The sequence below is a fragment of the Solanum stenotomum genome, chromosome 12 (assembly GCF_019186545.1).
Source record: "Solanum stenotomum isolate F172 chromosome 12, ASM1918654v1, whole genome shotgun sequence".
NCBI lineage: Eukaryota > Viridiplantae > Streptophyta > Magnoliopsida > Solanales > Solanaceae > Solanum > Solanum stenotomum.
The window spans coordinates 24,077,821-24,101,585 of NC_064293.1; the positions used below are offsets into that span (position 1 = coordinate 24,077,821).

At 37.9% G+C, this 23,765-nt stretch overlaps 1 pseudogene; it reads right to left on the reverse strand.

Annotated features, from left to right (window-relative positions):
• Nucleotides 1-364: 364 nt before the first annotated feature.
• The window catches only part of LOC125847240 (uncharacterized), a 45,400-nt pseudogene continuing 21,999 nt past the window's right edge, over nt 365-23,765 (reverse strand).

Below are 23,765 nucleotides of genomic sequence, written 5' to 3' on the forward strand. Positions count from 1 at the left end.
ACTCAATATTTCTCATGTTCATAGGAGGAACTACCTTCTCCAACTAAAATCATTCTCAACACAATGTCATGGAGCCATTATGCAATCACTCTCAAAGCATACTAAAGCATGTTCATCTATTCATCTCATGAAGTCAAATAGGCAACTCATACTAAATGCACAACAATCATGAGGAACATAAATAATGAAAACTCATTTTCTTACTAAACATGAATTTCATCAAAAACATGCATACATAAGGAAATCCTGGAAAAGCACATATAGCACACATGACTCCCAAAATATTAAAACTCAAAAGGAACTACTTAGCTCAAGCTTGATTAGGAGTAGAAGGAAAGAGATGAGGATATCGGGACTTCATATCGGCCTCGGCCTCCCAAGTAGCACCCTCAACTAAATGATTTCTTCATAAAACCTTCACGGAAGCTACTTCTTTGTTTCTCAATTTCTTGACTTGCCGGTCAAGGATCTCTACCGGAACCTCTTCATACGAAAGGCTTTCATTAACTCGTAACCCTTCTAGAAGAATAATGGACACCGGGTCCCCAATACAATTTTTAAGCATAGAAACATGAAATACAGGATGAACCGAGGCCAACTCATTTGGCAAATCCAACTCACAGGCAACTTTCCCAATGCGCTTCAAAATTTGATAAGGGACTACATACCGAGGACTAAGTTTCCCCATTTTCCAAACCTCATCACACCCTTCATAAGTGAGATATTTAAATAGACCCAATCACCAACTTCAAACTCTAGGTCCCTTCTCCTCACATCGGCATAAGAATTTTGCCTACTTTGAGCCGTTCTCAACCTCTCTCTAATGATCCAAACTTTCTCAATAGCTTCATAAACCAATTCAGGACCAATAAGGGCAATCTCACCTACCTCAAACCAACCAACCAGAGACCTACATCTCCTACCATACAAAGCTTCAAAAGGAGCCATACCGATACTTGAGTGATGACTATTACTGTAGGCAAACTCTATTAATGGCAATTGGTCATCCCAATTACCTTTGAAATCTATAACATATGCCCTCAACATGTCCTCTAAAGTTTGAATGGTGCGTTTCGCTTGACCATCCGTTTGAGGGTGGAAAGAGGTGCTAAGCTTAACCTTAGTACCAAGCCTTTTTTGGAATGACTTCCAAAAATGTGAAGTAAATTGAGTACCCCGATTCGAAATAATAGATAAAGGAATTCCATGTAACTTCACTATCTCCCGTATACACAAATTAGCATAATCTTTCGCCGAAAGAGAAACCTTGACGGGAATAAAGTGGGCTGATTTTGTCATCCTATCAACAATGACCCAAATAGAATCGCATTGCCTTCGAGTATGAGGAAAACCCACAATAAAATTCATATTCACCTCTTCCCACTTACAAGTGGGAATTGATATATCTTGCAAAAAGCCTCCCAGCCTTCGGTGCTCAACCTTAACTTGTAGACAATTAGGACATTTGGTTACAAATTCCACAATATCCTTTTTCATACCATTCCACCAATAGACTTCCCGTAGTTCACTGTACATCTTTGTGGCTCTCGGATGAATAGAATACCTAGAACGATGAGCCTCTTCTAAAATTTTCTCCCTCAACCCATCAACATCCGAAACACATAATCGACCTTGGTACCTAAGTACCCCATCTCCATCTTGGGAGAAAGCCTCAATGGACTTCTTGAGTACCGACTTTTTCAACTCAACCACTATAGGATCAAGGTCTTGTTTGGACTTCACATCTATCACAAAGGATGATTCGGACCCATTATGAACCGTGAAAACCACCCTTAGTGGAATTTGCTAGTTGGACACCTAGTCGGGCCAATCTATGCACCTCACGAACCAATTCTTTCTTTTCATCCTCTACATGAGCCAAACTACCCATGGATAATCTACTAAGTGCATCCGCTACAACATTAGCTTTGCTAGGGTGGTAAAAGACACTCATGTCATAATCCTTCAAAAGTTCTAACCACCTTCTTTGTCGGAGATTCAAGTCTTTTTGACTAAACCTATATTGAAGACTTTTGTGATTGGTGAAAACATTCACATGGACCCCATACAAGTAATGTCTCCATATTTTCAAAGCAAATACTTCTGCCGCTAATTCAAGATCATGGGTTGGATAATTATTCTCATGTACTTTGAGTTGCCTTGAAGCATAGGCAATCACTTTACCGTTTTGCATGAGGACACATCCCAAACCCACTCTAGAGGCGTCACATTATACATCAAAACCATCTGTACCCTCCGGTAAGGTCAACACTAGAGCGGAAGTAAGTTTATCTTTCAATTCTTGGAAGCTTTTCTCACAAGCCTCTAACCACTCAAACTTAGCCTTCTTTTGAGTCAAAGCCGTCAATGGAGAAGCAATGGAGGAAAAACCCTCAACAAACCTCCTATAGTAACCGGCCAAACCCAAAATACTTCTAATGTTGGAAGGAGTTAGAGATCTAGGCCAACTCTTTACCGCATCTGTCTTCTTAGGATCTACCTTAATACCCTTGTTTGACACAATATGACCATAGAAAGCTACGAACCTCAATCAAAATTCACACCGGCAAAACTTTGCAAAAAGTTGTTGGTCCTTAAGAACTTGCAACAAAATTCTCAAATGGTCCATATGTTCATTCTCAGTCCTTTAATAGATCAAAATATCATCGATAAACACAATCACAAACATATCAAAGTATTGTCTAACCACTCTATTCATCAAATCCATAAATGCCGTCGGCGCATTTGTCAACCTAAATGACATAACCACAAATTCATCGTGACCATACCGGGTCCTAAAGGCCGTTTTGGGAATATCAACCCCTCTCACCCTTAGTTGGTGATAACCTGAACGAAGATCAATTTTGGAGAAATAGCTAGTCCCTTGAAGTTGATCAAACAAGTCATCAATTCTCGGAAGGGGATATTTATTCTTAATGGTCACTTTGTTCTATTGATGATAATCGATGCACATTCTAAGAGACCAATCCTTCTTTCTAACAAACAATACCGGAGCACCCCATGGAGAGATACTCGGTCGGATGAAGCCCTTATCTAATAAATCCTTGAGTTGCTCTTTCAACTCTTTCAACTCGGCCGGAGCCATTCTATAAGGAGGAGTGGAGATAGGTTGCGTATTCGGTGAAAGATCAATACCAAAATCTGTTTCCTGCTCAAGAGGAATACTGGGCAAATCATCGGGGAAAACTTTCGGAAACTCATTCACTACCAGAACCGACTCTAGAGAAGGGGTTTCAGACTCAACATCCATAAACCAAACAAGATGGTAAATACACCCTTTGGAGATAATTTTCATAGCTTTAAGGCAAGAAAAAAATTGACCTCTAGGGATAGAATTTCCCCCCTTCAACTCTAAAATAGACTCATTTGGAAATTGGAATTTGACCACCCGGGTCCTACAATCTATAGAGGCATAACATGTATGCAACCAATCCATACCCAAAATCACATCAAAATCTAGCATGTCTAACTCTACCAAATCCACCAAGGTAACTTTATGAGACAAATAAATAGGACAACTTCTATAGACTTTTTTTGCCACCACCGAGTCACCAACCGGGGTAGACACCGAAAATGGTTCTACTAACACTTCAAGGAATATTTCAAACTTCATGGCTACAAAAGGTATAACAAAGGACAAAGTGGCACCGGGGTCTAACAAGGTATATACATCAATAGAAAAGACATTTAACATACCGGTCACCACATCCTATCAGCTCTTTTGGTCACTTCGGGATTGAAGAGCATACAAGTAGTTTTGCTGTTGGGCATTGGAGTTGGAACCACTTGGAGGAGCTTATTTGCCATCTCTCTCCTTGGCCATGAGTACCGAGCAATATCTCATCTTATGGCCACTCTTTCCACAACCATAACACCCATCCGAGCCAACTAAGCATTTGCCTTCATATTTTCTACCACATTTTGCACAATTAGGCCTAGCAACATACAAACCACCATTATTACCTTCTTGAGGTTTAGGGTTGGAAACCCCATCCTTGTCGACCCTTGGAGTACTAGAGGAGCCTTGACTAGAGAATATTTTCCTAAACCTTTGTCTACCTTGTCCATTGGACTTAGCATTGGAGAAATTTCCATCACCGGTTCTAGATCTTTTTACCTCCCTATTATTGCCTTGGAGTTTCTCATCCTCCATTTGTTGGGAATTCACCATAAGATGTGATATATCCATATCATGAAGTAGCATTGCCGTACGACATTCTTTTCTTACCACTTTGGACACACCCATCAAATACCTACTCATCATATCCCTTGGATCTGCCACCATAGCCGGAGTATAGTTGGATAATTGAGTAAACTTTAGAGATTATTCTTGTACACTCATACCTCCTTGATGAAGGTTAATGAATTCTTCCATCTTAGCTTCCCTCATCTCTCGGGGAAATAACCTATCAAGGAACGTTGATTTGAACACTTCCCAATCTATTGGACCCGCTCCTACCGGCCTATTGTTCTTCCATTGAGTATACCATACTTGAGCCATACTCTTCAATTGGTAAGCTGCTAACTCCGCTTTCTCTACTGAAGTCACTCCCATAGATCTTATAGATCTCTTCCGAAAATTCTTGAGGATCCTCTTCCACTTTGGAACCAAGAAACACGGGAGGGTTCATTCTTGAAAAATCCCTTAATCTAGAAGCCGCGAAATTCATATTAGGGTTCACATGAGGCCCAACATCTCTATTGGATTGGGCCATCATAGCTTGGGCTTGGGTTGTCACGACTTGAGCTTGAGCCGTCATGGCTTGGGTCAACATTTGGATAGTAGATCTAAACTCCGTCTGGGTCAAATTATCAACCATGGGATCAATCGGAGCTTGGTTACCTTGAGGATGAGCTCCTTCATTCACATTTTCCTCTTCCACCCTTCTAGTATTAGCCCTCTGTGTATTCATTTCCTAAAGACACAAGAGAAGGATTAGGAGAGGGAGTTTATAGTGTTAAAATCTATGGCACGACTTAAGAATAATGAAAAAAGTGAAATTTCCTAACATCTTATAGCCTCTTATTCATAAATGTGGCGCGCTTCACACTCATGAATAAGAATCTACTAGATGTGGCTTATGAGACATCATCCTAGAATCAGTCTAAGCCTTGTGCTCTGATTACAAAGTTTGTCACGACCCAAGGGTAACCCCCTAGATGTAACATGGCACATAATACCCCTAAAGGCACCATGTAAGCCACTTAGCATATCATAACATAAAGCATTATAATAATACGAGTAAAAATGCATTTAAGTCCAAAAGTTTCATAAAAGCAAAGCGGAAGTCTAGACTTGTCTCAATTAGCCATCTATTACAATCGAAGTACCAAATAGGGTCACAACCCTTACAACAAGAAAATCCATAAGTCTAGTACCATGAAAGAAAGGAACTACAAGATATCCCTCGTCCTTAAATCCATGATGACTCACCACAAGCAAGGGGACTAGTCGATCCAAGCTTTGATCAAGAAGAAAGATCACCTCAAACACCGGACACCTACACTTGTAGAAAAATATAGAAGAAATATGGGTTATTACAAAAATGCACTAAGTATGATAGTCATGAATAAAATACTTTCAAAACATGCAAAAAGGACATTTTAGTTGAAAAGCATACACTATACCAAGGTAAAGATGCATCATGAAGATTAGTGTAAAAACATAAGTCATAAGCATATTCAACATATTGATCATCATATCAGAATGGAAATATACCATAAATACCCTCAAAGCATCCTTGTGCCATGCATGAATAAGATCCCATAATACTACCCACACTAAGGAAAGCTTCTTGAGTAGCTATAGTTCGTAACTCATATTCTTGTTCATATTATCATAGTGGGAGATTAGCCTTAACCGACAAGACCATGTGAACTTACCATGGATTCCAGTGTCAACCCCACACCGAAAAAAAGTTGTCCTAATTGCCTAAGGTAGAACCATACTCATAGCTTAGGTGTATCCAATAGCTAATGACCTATGAGGGCACATAGTTTATGGGATAAAGGGATTGCTACTACAAAATATGGCCTCTACTAATGTGAAGGCTTCTATCCCAAGAGATTATTCCTAGAAACCTGGCCTCTACTAACGTGAGGGTTTCTATCTCATATCACTATCCACTCAGTGCTAAGCATAATTCCCATCGAGTTCATGTAAAGTCTTGACTTAATTTCATAATTATGGAAGAATGTCTTGACACTCAATCCATATAACTCATACTAAAGCTCATAGATTCATTAGGGGAGACTAGTCTTCCCACCTTAGAATCACTACATGTGACCAACCTTTCACATCATATCATATTCATACATAAGTGTATACATGAAGATAATCATCCAATCAACACAACAATTAGATATAGTCATATTCACGTTACTCTCAAAGTGATCTAAATGCATAAACATAACCCGCATAACATACATAATTCTCATGCTTTGCCCTTCAAGGACCATATATCACATTCAATCAACATATATAGAATTAACAAATTAGACATGGATGATAAAATGATTCAATTACTATTATTACTACAAGCATAATGGAATAATACTCTTCTTTCTACGATTCACCAACACTTTTAGATCCAATTTGGGGAAATTGGGAAATTCATGGATTCTTGAGTAATTCAACTTAAAAACATATATAATCATCAATATATCCATAATTAAAGATAATACAATCATTAAAAATGAATGTGAAAGAAATCCATGAGATTGAAGTCAAACCATAGGTTTTACGATTTCTAACTTTGAAATTAAGGGTTTTGGAGGGACTCCATGGATGAAAACTATCTATGGATGAAGGACTACCATAAATTATTGAAGAATTACCATGAAATTGAGTAGAAAAGACGGTTCCTTCGACCCTAGCTTCACCTTTCTTCTTCTTCTTCTTCTTCTTTCTTGGAGTTCTAGAGAGAATATTTTGGAGAGGGTTTGGTTTTGATTTGGTGATTTAGGAATTATGATTTTAGATGAGTTAGTTTAGGTGGGTGAAACACTTATATAGGTGTTTAAAATAGGCTTAAAACGACATGACTTAGCCATTAATTAAAAAAGAAATCCCCAAAAGACCCCTAAGTCTAACTTCCAATTGGCAGTTTCAGGCATGACCTACCACCCAGGACCCACGGACTGTGGGTGGGACCACCACCGGTGCTGGTAAACTGTGGTCTGTGGGTCCACTTATTGCTCATAGGTCCCCCTCGTGGGTGGACTATTTTGGGGCCTTATTTTTGGGTCCTCCTCAAGGACCCTTGGTTGGTCCTTGGGGAGTTGTAACTTGACGTTTACACCCAAAAACATGTATATTAATTACCGGGAGTTATTTACGACTCTAACCCTTACGTTAGGCTCTAGTTTAGTTTACTAATTTTTTGGAATGTTATAGAGCCCTTCACATAACGAAAAATTATCATTGCTGCATCAAGGGGTGAACTTCTTCGACACTGCATGAATTGAGAAACAATTCCAACAGAGTAAGCAATCTCTGGTCTGGTGATAGTTAAATAAATTAAACTACTAACAAGTTGCTGAAATTTTTTGGCATCTTTTAATGGCTTTCCTTCCGCTTTCATCAACTTTATATGTGATTCCATTGGAGTGGATTTTTCTTTTGACTCTCCTATGCCAAAGCGCTGCAACAATTTCCTTGCTTATGTGTTTTGAGAAATAAAATATCCTTGACCTATTTTTCAACTTCCAGATCAAGAAAATAACTCACTTCCCCAAAATTCTTCATCTCGAATCGAACCGAAAGATCACTTTTCAACATTGAGATTTCAGCATCATTATTACCAGTAATGATCGTGTCATCATATAATAAAACCATCAGATGCACATTTGATTCTAATTTAATAATTAGACTTGAATCTGCATCGGAAACTTTAAAACTACAAAGTATAAAGTATTGAGCAACTTTACCATACCAAGCACGCGGTGCTTATTTAAGGCCATACAACACTTTATATAATCGACAATCATAATGAAGATTCTGCATAGAGACATATCCTTTTCTCTTCTTGATAAACACTTCAGGATCCAATTCTCCATAAAGAAAAGCATTTATTACGTAAAGCTGCCACAACTTTCACTTCATAGATGCTCAAAGTGAAAAAATGGTTCTTACAGTTACTATTTTTTGACAACCCCATCTCAACTTCTCTTCAAATGAAAAGTCTGTTTGCAAGTGATAAGCTCGCAATTTTCTAGCTTCGACACCAACTCCTACGTCTGATTTTTGTTCAGAGCTTCAATTTCTTCTTGCATAGCTACTTCCCAATCAGGATGACCTTTGGCTTTGTTCATCCAATACTCCTATAAAGAAACATGAAGTAATCGAGCAATTATTCAAGTGTACCTAATAATCTTTGAAGTAACTTGGCTGTCTTTTCTTCCTTGTTGACCTCCTTTCGGTTTGTTGTTCAACACCATCTGAATTTGGGCTTTCATCATTATTTGAAGCCTGTAAATTTCTCTCTGGAATCAGCTCTAAAGGTTCTTGATCAACATTAAGAATCATTTCTTGTTTGTTAGTTTTCTTGGCAAAATGATAGGATGATATTTCATCAAACTCAATATCTCGGGAAGTGAAAAATTTCTTGGTTTCAAGGTCCATATACCTCCACCCTTTACTATAAGAATCATAGATAACAAAGATACACTTTTTTGCTTTCGGGTCAAGTTTAGTTCAAGAGGATTTTGAAATATGAACATAACAAGTTTAACCAAATACCCGAAAGTAATTTACATTTGGCTTTTCATGATATAGAATCTAGAAAGGGAATTTTGCTTTACCTAGCCATGGAGGCCAACAATTTATCTCACATAACATGCACATTGAATAGCTTCATCCCAGAGCTCTCGAGGGAGATTTTTATCATGCAACAAGGAAAGGCTTGTAGAAGCAATATGATCCGTTTTCCTTTCAGAAACATCATTCTATTGGAGGTATTAGTGCATATCATTTTCCTTGAAATACCATTGTCGTCACAATATTTAAAGAATGCATCAGACATGTATTCTCCTTCAATGTCACTACGCAAGCATTTGACTTTTACCCCAAAATTCTTCTCCACGATAGTTTTAAATTCAACAAATGTTAACAAGGCTTCACTCTTCTCTTTCAATAACTTCACCCATGTATATCTTGAGAATTCATCTACAAATATCATGTCATACTGAAAACCACTATAACTTGTTGTTTTTGTTGGTCCCATAAGGTCTGTATGAACCAGTTCAAACATAGTGGATCTTCGATTTCCTGATCTTTGAAATGGGAGATGATGTGATTTCCCAAATTGACAACCTTGACAAACTACATCTTCATGAATATTTTGCAGAGCTGGTAGACCATCCACCAGTTTCTTTGAATAGATTTTCCCAATAATTGGTATCCCAAGTGTCCTAGTTGAGCATGCCAAATTGCTACGCTGTCTCTTTGACTTGTTTTCTTCACATAGGATTCTCCTATTGCCATAACAAACAACGAACCTTTGTTTTCACTTGTAAGAACAACATCAACAAATATGTTATTCACGTTGTCCAGAATCTTCACATCATTTGGACCAAATGGAATATATTTTCCAAAATCAGTGATTTGAGAAACTGAAGCTAAGTTTCTCTTCAAACCCGGAGCATGAAATAGATCATTCAACTTGACAACCCCTGTAGATCCAACGTCAATCTTCAGGACTCCTTCATTAGCTACTGGATATGTCTAGTTATCCGTTGCAACTCTGAAAGAAGAGAATCATTTCCAGTTACATGGTGAGAGAAACCAGAATCAATGATCCATTCTTGTGTGCAACTATTATTGTTGTAGAGAGCTTGAACTACATCATCATTCCTTTGTTCATCTACGTCTACAGTGAAGCACAACTCCCACTTGAGTTGCTCGTTTCCATCATTTTCACTCGCAACATTTGCATTTGAGATCCTCACTCTATAATTTTTCTTAATGTGTCCTTGCAACATTTGCATTTGAGATCCTCACTCTATAATTTTTCTTGATGTGTCCAATTTTACCACATCTATAGCACTTTTAATTGTCAAAGTTGCCACCAGTAGTTTTTTCACCATTGGATCCTTTTTCATTGTTCCTACTTTCCGAGGATATGATTTTCTTTTTATTTTAATCCTTTGAAAAGAGAGTTGCATCTAGTTCAAAGTTGTTTTCCATTTGCTTTGCCAATGCCTCCTGATTAGAAAGCAAATTTTCAAATTCTTCATTGAAGGTTGCTTTGTCCAACCTTGAATGGAGGTGACGAATGGATTGTACTCCTTCAATCCTCGAATAAGAAATCACCGCAATCTTGCTTCATCGATCTTCTCATCAGGATCTAATTTTGAAATTTCTTTACAAATTCCTTTAGCTCGTAAGAAATATTCAAAAATAGACATACCTCCCTATGTTAGCATTGTTAATTCATTTTCCAGCAGTTGTAGCCTAGCAGTATGTTTTTTTGTAAACAATCTATCAAATAGCTCTCAAGCTTCTTTTGGTGAGCTAACATCAGATACATGGTCGATGAGCTCTCTGCCAATTGAAGTCCTCAAAGCAAAGAGTGCTTTAAGTTATGATATTCTAAGTGGCTTGTATGAGGCCTCTCTGGGTCTTATACGCCTTGTTCCATCTAGGGGGAACCCCTGGATCGTGACAGGACAAGCTTCCCATACTCGACATAAAACTCCTAGACTTAAGTAGGAATGTTGGAGCCTCGACTCTTGGTGAAGATTACGAACTTGTGGAACTTGATAGTGTTCCACATCTGCGGGTACAAGTCTACAACACCATTTGTAGAAAATCTCTTTTCTTCCAAGATGGTCCTCAAATCCTTGGCCTTCGGCATATTTAATGACTGGGAGGAGGAGCCTGAACTGGTGGTACCTGCTCTATTACATGTGCTGGAGGTGGAGGAGGCGTAAGAGGAACCGGGATTTGAGCTGGATTATTCAAAGATTTGGAGCATAGCTCCGCTCTGCTAGTTTGGAGAGTCTGATCATCTTTCGGCTCAGATGCGGAGACCGTGAACTATCCACCTAGTGGCCCTCACTTTCTGAGGTAGTGAGGTGGGTGGCATAGACACCCTCACTGTTGGAGCTCTCCACCACAGGTGTATACACTACGAGGTCCTTCTATTTTCCTTTTCCCCAGTCAGAGGACATTTTGTCAGTGCATTCCGGGAGGGTGCAGCCCTCTTGCTTATGACTATGCCTCTAGCCTACTTTCGAGGCGGTTGATTTCTCCCAGGTAATTTTGGTCTAGAAGTTCCTTCAAAACAAAACCAACTACGTTGGACTTAATTCAAAAAATTTCAAAGTTATAGAAGTGTGAAGGAAAACTCATCGAGTGGTTCGGCGAGTCGCCGGACCTATTTGGTGAGCCACGTCGAGCTTGCCGAATGTTGCAGAACATAATTACTCAGAAATTAGCACCAGTCGGTGATGTCCAGTTCCTTTGGCAGATCGCCGACATCATTTGGCGAACTATAAGTAGCTTGCCGAATGTTACAGAATAATTTCAAAAAATAGAGGCGTAGAAGGGTGATCTAAAGGGGCATTCAGAGAGTCACCGAGTCAACTCAACGAGCTAAGGCGTATCGCCAAAAGTTACAGAATAAAATCCACAAATATGAAAGATAAAAAGGTGATCCAAGGGTCATTAGGTGCACCGCCGAACCACTTGGCGAACTTGACCCAGCTCGCCGAATAGTCTAACGTGCCAGATATTGACCCCAACACCCACAACCCACGAAAACAAAATTAAGCACTTATTCTATGCAATTAAACCTATACCCATACTACTATGACCTCGGGGTACTCATAGTTCCCCTGTTTTAGCCAAAATTGACCAATCAACGTATATTTCCCTTAAGAATGACATCACCGGCTCTATCAATGGGAAAAATCAATAAATTGGTGCAAATGTGGTTACTTAGACTTCACCCACACTAGACCTGTAATGCCCCGGAAACTAATAGACCAAACTCGAGCCACAAGCTAGGGTTCTATGGTGTGTCGTATGTGAAATAGTGTCGTAGATGAGACTTTATGTGTTGTGAATGGGGAGTTTAATGGTAGGGCATCAAGGTGTACATTATACCTAGAAGCCTAGATGACCTATATGCATTTGGTTGTGCATGGGAAGGACAGCTACCAAGGCAAAAGGGCAAGCCTAAGCCAAAGGGCCAAGGCTCCCCAACCTTGGCAGCCACTGCCTAAGAGTTTACGACCACACTCACTTATGTCGCCGACCCATTCAGTAATGCACTAAATGACTCTTTTGCCAGCGAGTTTTACAGAAACATTATGTCATGACCCGAGCCTACATTCTAGATGTGGCCGGCACTCGAGAACCATTGATGGTCCCTAAGCGAACCCTTATCCTGGCTGACTACAAACGGAAGATTAACTCAAGCATACAAAGCTTAAAAAATTAATAAAATTCATGAAACTCAAATACAAAGCCATTACTTGAATGATTTACTCAAAATATAAGTATAATATTCAACTAGCCAATAATAGGCAACTCAGGTCTTTAATACATTTAATAAGATAAATGAAACAAACTTCGAAAACTCTACTATCTATCTATGAAGTCTCTAACTAACAAAGATGGAAGTCGGGACAAGACCCATGATATCCTAACAACTGATATAACTGAAAGTACAAGTGGAACCCTCTGGAAGCAAAAAGGCTCACCATAGCTAACTCGAATTTTATGTGGTATCAACAAACCTCTTATTGATGACATAAATACCTGTATCAGCATCATGAAACGATGCAGGCCAAATGGTTCAGTACATGGAAGGTACGAGCATGTAAGGGGAATTCTAAAACATAACATAAGCTTGAACTTGATAAAAAGGAAACATACTTACCTCTTCTCAATAAGATATTCAACTCAGTGAAATAAGGCTCAACTCAATAATAGGATATTCAACTCAGTGAAATAAGCCTCAACTCAATAATAAAATATTTAACTAAGTGAAATAAGGATCAACTCAATAATAGGATATTCAACTCAAAGAAATAAGGCTCAACTCAATAATAGGATATTTAACTCATTGAAATAAGGCTCAACTCAATAAATACACTTGACTCTTGGTACTCAAACTCTAGATACTCAACTCTGGATAAATTTTTGATACTCAACTCAATATGAATCAACAATAAGAGATGCAATGTATGGAAATATTTTAAAATACTAGAAAGCAACTCAATGTATTTAGGAATACAATATACTTAGTTTGTATGCAAGGATACAATATAAACTCTGTTTGGATATGAAACTACAAAATAAACTCTGTGTATATAAGAATATAAAATATCTCAGTGGGATTTTCTCTAACCGACAACCATCATTTATGAGCTATGTGATTATACATAGTTTTGCCTTACGCTGCCAAGGACGTCCTATACCTTGCTGGGGTATAGAACCTAACTACTAAGTGGATCAACTAGTCTATGCTAAAAAGCACTAAAGAATCATCTAAAAAGTATGGACCTTTTCTACCCACGCAGGCTACATGGTTTATGGGAGCTATGAGTTGTCTGAACTCTCCCCTATATCGGTGCTCAATACTACTCCCAAAATATAACAAGCTCATATGTTTAAAGCATAACTCTTTCTATGGTTCGAGACAATTACTCAAAAACTAGCCCAAAGGCTCTCTTAGAAATCAGTGTTTCCTCTCTTGCTTAATTGTGAAAGCATTTACACTTTACTGAAAAACTAGCTCAAAGGCTCTTTTGGAAAGCGAGGTTTTCTCTGTTTCTTAAATGTGAAAACATTTACTCTTTGGGAATAAATAGTTCCCATATACTCTTTTGAAGAAAATGAACTTCATTCGTTACTCTTTACTAAACTAAAAACACGAGTGTTAAAACAAGTTTAAAGCATTTGTCAAAGATTTCTTAAAATAGGGTTCATGCCGAATTATGGACATGAACGACTCAATTCAAAGTTTTCAATAACCATAGATAGAACTCAAGAACTTCAATGATACTACTCATTTCAAGAATACTCAACTCTGAGGGTTCATGTGAAATTATGAGCATGAACTATTAACTCAAGGACTCAAAGATACTTCTCATCTCAAGAATGCCCGACTTATAGAGTTCATGCGGAGTTTTGGGCATGGACTACTCAAATAAAGGACTTCATGGGTAACATGTAATAGTCTCATGATTAGGAATATAATCTCAAATAGATTAGGAACTCAATACTCAAGACTTAGAACTTGAATGTATTACTTCTCTCAAAGATACTCAACTTACGGAGTTCATGCGAAATTTATGGGCATGACCGAATCTACTCGAGTGTCTACATAACAACATGGAACTCATGTATACAACTCTTCCCATTCTCATACCTACTTTCTCAAAGCTTAGTTCAAATCGATAGTTGATCTCAAAGGATTCACAATTGAGCTCAAAAGCTTTCTTGAATTCTCTCATGAATGTGAATTATGAATTCAAGAGTTATGGTTCATGATATGAAGGATCTGGTGATGATAAAGTAGACTCACAAATATATTCTCTTCATCCTCATACTCACTTGCTCGAGTCTTGAAACAAGTTATTAGAAATTGTAGAAGACTCCTCAAAAAGACTCCACGGGACTTTCTCAAAATGATCGAAAGAACTTCTAAGACTTAACTCTTAACTCTACCTTGAATTTGAATTATGAATTCAAGGTTATGATCATTTTAGCAATGATTTCTAGGTGTTTAGAAGTAGTTTAGAGTGTTTAGAATCGATAGGGTTTGAAGGTACCCTTTTAAAGGACTCTAAAAGGGGTAGGGGCAGGTGACCCTGCCACACTAAGTGGTGTGGGGAACCAGACCTCTACCTACAGAGGAGTGGTTGGGGCGCTCTAGCTCGTGTGGGGTGCCAGGCCCCAACCCAAAAAACGCCGACTACTTTTTTTGCTCGTTTTCTCACCCTATTTCGCCTAGATTCGAACGTTTTCTCCCCAATAACTTGAATTCAATTTCTTAACATAAGTACACACTAACCTACTCAATACAGCCCTCAAAACACTCACTTTCATCTCAAGAAATAATCAAAACCCCAATAAAATAAGATTTAGAATGAAACTCCAAGAAGACTTATCAAGAACTTAAATCTTTCAATCTTTATGGACAAATTCGAATATGAAAATCATGTTTAGCGTGTGGGTGAATAAACCCAATACTATGGTAACTTACGTACTTCTTAGGGATCAAATCCATGGCGAATATCCGCAACAAAAGTCAAGAACCTCGACGAACACCTTGATTATTTCCTCTTTTCTCCCTTTTTCTCTTTATTTTTCTCTTCTTCAACTCTCAATTAAAACCCTAGGCATATATTAGGATTATAAAACTGAAAATAATAGGATTAGACCCTTAAAACCTTACTAAAAATGAATTAAATCTGATTTGGTAAGGAAAAGACCAAAATACCCCTCACTATTTTCGGGTAAATTTCCTTAACTAGACAACATAGCTTCAAAAGGTCATATCTCACTCATCCAAACTCGAAACTTAGCAAACTTTGTGGAGTTGGGAAGATAATTCAAAGACCTTTAATTTTCCATCTTATGGCACACCTAACTAATCATGTACTGAGAGTTATTGTCATTTGAAGTTGACCCAGAACTCATAACTTAAGCATAACTTGCAAAATTTCAAATTTTGCTATTTCCAATTTAGTTCTTTTTGGAACTCGAGGTGCTACATCTAGTGACCTTAACACTCAAGAAAATTTAAATTCCTCGGTAAAGTACTACTCACAACGAAGGATGGTTCGAGTCTTAGATTAAAATTTTTCTGGGGTGTTACAATATCTCCCCCTTGGGATCATTCGTCCTCGAATGACGACTGGACTGGGTATGGAATGAAGTTACTCTTACCAAGGTCTGATTCTAATGGTACGCTTTCACTATATTCAAGCTTAACCCAAATCCTTAGGTTCATGTTTTATACCCTATAGAGAATCTCATCCCAAGACTATTACTCCTTACCACCACATTCAAGTTTAGTACTCTAACAACTCCATAGACTCCTACTAACCAACTTCTNAAATCCTTAGGTTCAGGTTCTATACCCCATAGAGAATCTCATCCCAAGACTATTACTCCTTACCACCACATTCAAGTTTAGTACTCTAACAACTCCATGGACTCCTACTAACCAACTTCTACGGATCAAACTAAGGGCTCTCATTTAACTATTTCTCATAGTAAAACCTCATCCTCCTATTTTGTAACCTTTGATGAAATTATCACACAATCATCATCACGATAAGATCATTAACCTTCTCTTTTTAACATTACTTCACTACTAAAATCCCTCTGAAATGATATCTCCCATGCTCTTTGGGACTCATTACTATTTTATTCTCAAACACTTGAATTGATTTCTCATCTCGTCATCTCCCCCTTAGGTCTAAAGCTGACACTTGAAAGCTATGGACCTATCCCATTATTATTAACTGGTCTACATCCTCTTTTACTCTAACACTCGGGAGAATCTTATCTCATGACTACCGAACTCTCCATAAGCAGTACTAAGACCTTTTTCTAATTACCTACCCTCTCGGTACACCTCTTAATGCTCTTTTTACTCTTGCGACTTAGCCATACTTCACTGCCCTTATCTAAACGTTAGGATGTCTCACTGTTACTACTTATATTTATTGCAGCTAACATCCCAATTCCTCACCTACTCTATTTCAAGTCTACCAGATCAAATCTCAAGACAAACATCATCACCCTCATGTTTCCATTCTTTGGATCATGACACTCATATCAAATTCAAGTTTAATGTTCATTACTAAACCCGAATATCAATACGATTGCTTTCCAACTATGCTATACCCCATTACTTGATCAGTTCTATAACCTACTGAACATCATCACCCTCTCAAAAAAATCATAAGCCTAGCTTAGATCTATCACTTTATGAATACTTCTGCTCTTCTATTCAACACTTACTCTTGGTCATTACCTACACAATGAGACTTCACCACAAACTCCTTTCTATCTACAACACACTCTACCTCCTATGATGGAATCTTCATAACTCATCACTTCTTAGTATACACATAAGAGAAAACTCCTCATCAATAACTTACTGGGTGCATGATTATAATAAAATAATCTTCCCCATTACTCTCTCCCTTGCATAGATATCTATACCTTTGCATACTTTCCTCTAACTCTGGGCACTGTCACTACTAGAGCTCATGATCTCGTAACTCATCCTACCCTTTTTGGGTGAAAATACTACCCAAGCTCTAAACATACTTTCTCATAAGGATCTCAGCTGAAACAAGACTTAGAGAAGAGAGTACAACTCGCTTTTAGCTCAAATGCACGATTAATATAAATATGAGTGCATTTTCTCAAACTTAACTCTTAACTCACTCATGGGCTTCCCACAAGCCCCTTTGGAGTCTTATGACTTTCTAAAAGCTCTTGCTAAGAATAACTCATCGACAAAGATCTGACTCTACTTTTCAACCACCACTAGTATGACGGGTAGTCGAATAAATCTGAGAAATACACGAGTATTAATAAATCTCAATGACATAGCTCTATTGCACCATTAAGAGTATGAAGGAAGGGAAACTTTTCCTAAATGTCTCTAGTAACTTATTTATAGACGTGGACCCTCACAACCATAAATAAGATACTACTTGACACAGATTCATAGATACCCTAGGAAACTGGAATTCTGTGCTCTGATACCAAGTTTATCACGACCTGAGCCTACACCCACGACGTGACCGTCACTCAAGAACCATTGTTGGTCCCCAAGCGAAGCCTCATCCTGGCTGATACAAGTGGAAGACTAACTCAAGCATACAAAGCTTAAAAACTTAATGAAATTCATAAAACTCAAATACAAAGGCATTACTCGAATGATTTACTCAGAATACAAATAGAATATTCAACTAGCCAACAATAGGCAACTCAAGTCTTTAATACATTTATTAAGATAAATGAAACAAACTTCTCAAACTCTACTGTCTATCTACGAAGCCTCTAATTGACAAAGATGGAAGTCGGGATAAGACCCACAGCATCCTAACAACTGATATAACTGAAAGTACAAGTGGAACCCTCTTAAAGCAAGGAGTCTCACCATAGCTAACTCGAATTTTATGTGGTATCAACAAACCTCTTGTTGATGACATGAATACCTGTATCTGCATCATGAAACGATGCAGGCCAAATGGCTCTGGATACTCAACTCAATATAAAGCAATAATAAGAGATGCAATATGTGAAAAGCTTTTAAGACAGTAGAAATAAACTCAATGTATTTAAGAATATAATATACTCAGTTTGTATGCAAGGACACAATATAAACTCTCTTTGTATATGAAAATACAAAATAAATGCTGTGTATGTAAGAATACAAAATATCTCTGTGGGAGTTTCTCTAACCAACAACCATCACTTATGAGCTATGTGATGATACAACATTTTGCCTCACGCTGCCAGAGCCGTCCTATAAATTGCCAGGGGTAAAGAACCTAACTACTATGTGGATCCACTAGTCTATGCTAATAATCACTAAGAAGTCATCTAAAAAGTATGACCCTTTTCTACCCACACTGGCAACATGGTTTATGGGGGTTGTGAGTTGTCTGAATTCTCCCCCATAACGGTGCTCAATATTACTCCCAAAATATAACTAGCACATATGTTTAAAATATAACTCTTTCTATGGTTTAAGCTTATTACTCAAAAACTAGCCCAAAGTCTATTTTGGAAATCACTGTTTCCTCTCTTGCTTAATTGTGAAAGCATTTACTCTTTATTAAAAAACTAGCTCAAAGGCTCTTTTTGAAATCGGAGTTTTCTCTGTTGCTTAAATGTGAAAACATTTACTCTTTGTGAATAAATAGTTCCCATATACTCTTTTGAAGAAAATGAACTTCATTCGTTACTCTTTACTCAACTCAAAACTCAAGTCTTAAAACAAGTTTAAAGCATTTGTAAAAGACTTCTTAAAGTAGGGTTCATGCCTAATTATGAAAGTGAACGACTCAATTCAAGGTTTTCAATAACCATAGATAGAACTCAATAGTTGGAACTCAAGAACTTCAATGATACTACTCATTTCAAGAATGCTCAACTCTGAGGGTTCATGCAGAATTATGAGCATGAAGTACTCAACGCAAGGACTCAAAGATACTTCTCATCTCAAGAGTGATCGACTTATAGGGTTCATGCAGAGTTGTGGGCATGGACTATTCAACTCAAGTACTTCATGGGTAATATGTAATAGTCCCATGGTTAGGAATATAATCACAAATAGGTTAGGAACTCAATACTTGAGACTCAGAACTTGAAGGTACTGCTCCTCTCAAAGATACTCAACTTATGGAGTTCATGCGAAATTTATAGGCATGAACCACTCGACTCGAGGGTCTACATAACAACATGGAACTCATGTATACAACTCTTCCCATTCTCATACTTACTTTCTCAAAAAGTTAGTTCAAATCGATAGTTGATCTCAAAGGATTCACAATTAAACTCAAAAGCTTTCTTGAATTCTACTCTTAACTCTCTCTTGAATGTAAATTATGAATTCAAGAGTTATGGTTTATGATATGAAGGATCTTGTGATGATAAAGTAGACTCATGAATACATTCTCCTCATCCTCATACTCACTTGCTCGAATCTTGAAACAAGTTTTTAGAAATTGTAGAAGACTCCTCCAAAAGACTCAAATGGACTTTCTCAAAATGTTCGAAAGAACTCCCAAGAATTAACTCTTAAGTCTACTTTGAATTTGAATTATGAATTATTAATTCAAGGTTATGATCATGTTAGAAATGATTTTTAGGTGTTTAGAAGTAGTTTACTGTTTAGAATCAATAGGGCTTGAAGGTACCCTTTTAAAAGACTCAAACGGCGAAACAACGGAGAAGGGGTGGGGGCAGGTGACCCTGGCGCATTGAGTGGCATGGGGTGCCAGACCTTTACCTACAGAGGAGTGGTTGGGGAGCTTTAGCTGGCGTGGGGTGCCAGGCCCCAACCCAGAAAATGCTGACGACTTTCTTTGCTCGTTTTCTCACCCTATTTCGCCTAGATTCGAACAGTTTCTTCCCCTATCACTTGGATTCGATTTCTTAAATAAGTACATACTAATCTACTCAATACAACCCTAAAAAAACTCACTTTCATCTCAATAAATCATCCAAACCCAAACAAAATAAGATTTAGAATGAAACTCGAAGAACACTTATCAAGACCTTAAATCTTTCAATCTTGATGGACGATTCGAACATGAAAATCATGTTTGGCGTGTGGGTGAATGAACCCAAAACTATGAAAACTTACATACCTCTTAGGGATCAAACCCATGGGGAATATCCGCAACAAAACTCAAGAACCTTGACGAACACATTGATCCTTTCCTCTTTTCTCATTTTTTCTCTTCTTTTCTCTTCTTGAACTATCAATTAAAACCCTAGGCATATATTAGGTAATAAAACTGAACCTAATAGGATTAGACCCTTAAAACCTTACTAAAAATGGATTTAAACTGATTTGGTAAGGAAAAGACCAAAATACCCCTCACTATTTTCGGGTAACTTTCATTAACTGAACAACTTAACTTCAAAATGGCATATCTCCAAACTCAAAATGTAGCAAACTCGGTGGTGTTGGAAAAATAATTCAAAGACCTTTAATTTTCTATATTATGGAAGACCTAACTCATCATGTACTGAGTGTTATGGTCATTTGAAGTTGATCCAAAACTCATAACTTAAGCATAAGTTGCAAAATTTCAGATTTTGCTATTTCTAATTTAGTTATTTTTGTAACTCAAGGTGCTACATCTAGTGACCTTAACACTCAAGAAATTTAAAATTCCTCAGTAAAGTTCTACTCACAACGAAGAATGGCTCGAGTCTTAGCTTAAAATTTTTCCGGGGTGTTACACACTAGCCAAATAGTTGATCCAAACGGCGATCCAGATTAGGCTCGCCGACATGTTTGGTGAGTCGCCGACTGATACTTAGCTCACCTAACTGCTCCTTTTCCAAAAATTTCAAATTGCACATTCAAAACCCGTTATTCAAACAACAATAATAAAAGCTTAAAAACATGGGTTGCTGATGTTTGCCGTAATCAATGACACAACTTCCAATTCAAGTGTCTACGATCGTGCAATAGTATAAAACCAAGGGTTGGGTCGTCCCAAGGGAGTGATTTTGAGAATTAATAGAAAAATAAAACTTAGCTCTAACTAGTCGTAACTAAAGATATTAACGAACAAAACCATAGTAAATTATAGGGGGTGACACGAGAGTGTCAAATATCAAATGGGGGTTTTGTCACAAGTAAGTAAAAACAACAAAAATGAACAAGAAAATCAAGTATGGGGAAAAGTTCTAGGGGTGTGACCGCAATACAAGTTGAGATAAATTGTTGGGTACATGCTTTCAATAGGAATTTTGCAAGATAATAGTGACTAGGCTAAGCTTTAGATGGACATAAGTTCCCTCTCGGGCAACTTATCCTGTTTCAAATGGGTTCCTCTCGGACACCCATTTGCCGCATGAAGGCCAACCTATACCTTACCCCACCCACTTTCTCGAGCTGAGTGTTAAGATATGGGACTAAGGATCACCCTTTCGGGCTGAACCTTATGTCAACCCACTCCTTAGGCCATCAATATAGTGGTCTTGGTTTCGCGACCTCTCTCTCGAGCAAGCCAAAAACACATGGGTGGTTTTGTATTTGCAACTACAAACCCATTAAATTAAACCACAACCACTAGGTCAAATCACCATTTAAATACATCTAACCTATCAACAAACAAGACCCAACAATACTATCAACACATATTTGCTAAATCATACCCCAAGAATGGGGTTTTTAGCCACACATCAAGAAATAACAAAATACACTTGAAATGCTACTAAAATCAAATGAGTATAAAAAATTAAACCTTGATTTAAGAAAAGGAAGAAGAATGGAAAAGACCTACTTCCAACTTGAGGAAGATGAAATCTTTCTTTCTTCAAGTCTCCCAAAAACCCTCTTCCAAACTTGAGGAAAAATATCCAAAAAACGTACTATTCTATTGTAAAAAAAATAACAATGGTTTCTCTCCTAAAAATTAATCAAGAGTTTAGTATTTATAGCCATCAGAAATTAGTGCTGGCGGATAGCTCGGCGAAGTTAGTAAAGTTCGCCGAATGACTTGGCGACTCGCCCTTCTTCTATCTCATTGCCGTTTCTTGCTTTCCTTCAGCATCTTCATGTCTTGGACCATTGGGCGGTATAGTATTGCTTCGCAGAACTATTCGGTGAAGCGCCGACTGCTCATTTCATCGCCTTTTTGATCCTCTTCGTTCAGGGCTTCGCATACTGGAACAAAGGGTAGGATCTGTCCCTTTGGCGACTCACCAAGTGTGCTTGGTGGAGCTTAGGCTTCAGCTTCTTCATTCTTTTCAGCTTTTTTGTTCCTCTTTGTGCCTAAGCGTCCATGCTTTCGCTAAAACTTCAAATACCTGAAACTTAAGAGTTTTCATTAGATATTTAGATAAAATAAGCATTCGAGGACTATTTCTATCAAAATAAACCCCAAAATGAGTCCAATTTGTGGATTCATCAACACCCCAACTTAAACTTTTGCTTGTCCTCAAGCAAACTTAAGTTCAGCCGTTCAAAAAGGGTGTCTCAAACAGTGCTACACAAGACTCCATCATGAATGCACACAACAAGACTCAATTTACTTATTCAAGGATCAATTGTGTACTCAAAGATTTAAGCTGTGACACACCATTACCAATGATTCTCATGCTCGCAATACTTGCTACTTGTACAAGTTGAAGCTCAACAAAAAGTATCTAAATGCCCTCACATAAAGAATGATTCCATAACCACACACAGAGGTTAATCAATTCAAGATCCGAAATCAGATGCAACGCTCACACTAAAAAAGAGGAACACAATGCAAGTTTTCACCCATAGGTTTGCCCTTATTTTTCAATCGACTTTCAATTCGGCTTACTCAAGATAAAAATGGTCTTTCTAAGGCTTGTAATGGGGATGAGTGCAAATGTATGGTCATTTAGGCTCAGTGGCTTTTCCTCGTGAGATGTGGTATTCTCAAGGCATTACCTTATTTTCCTTTATCAATTCTTTTTCTAGTGCTTCTAAGTCACCTTTTTATTCACCTCCATGGATTGCTTGAAACCCGATTCCCTTTGTACTTTATTACACATTTTTTTGAACTGAAGGAGTTCCATTTTATGCAATACCATGGGTTAAGGGGGACTTTTCTTGCACTTCTTGACTTCTCCTTTTCCTTTTCACCACACCCCTAACTTAGGCTTTTGGCCTAAGTTGGCTATTTGCTTAAACCACAAATCAAGAGAATTATAGGTAGTGGGTCAAGTAAGGTCTAGGGTTCATCAAGGTTCTTCCAAAGAAAGGTAAGTCTCAAAGGGTATTCAAAAGAGTTACATACGCTCAAGGGCAGGCCACAAAAGAGGTATATGTCAAATTTGGCTCACACTCTTTAAAGTTTCCTAAGATCACTCAACAGGACACTTTTCTAAATCAATCAGACTAACAGGGAAAATTCTAGGTTTATTCATGCATGGATCAAAGCAAGCTAATCACACAAGGCATTGACACTTAAGTCGAACAAGACTACACACTTTCGCTAATGTGCAATGGTCATTACAAGAGAATCAATTCGATAAATGGCTA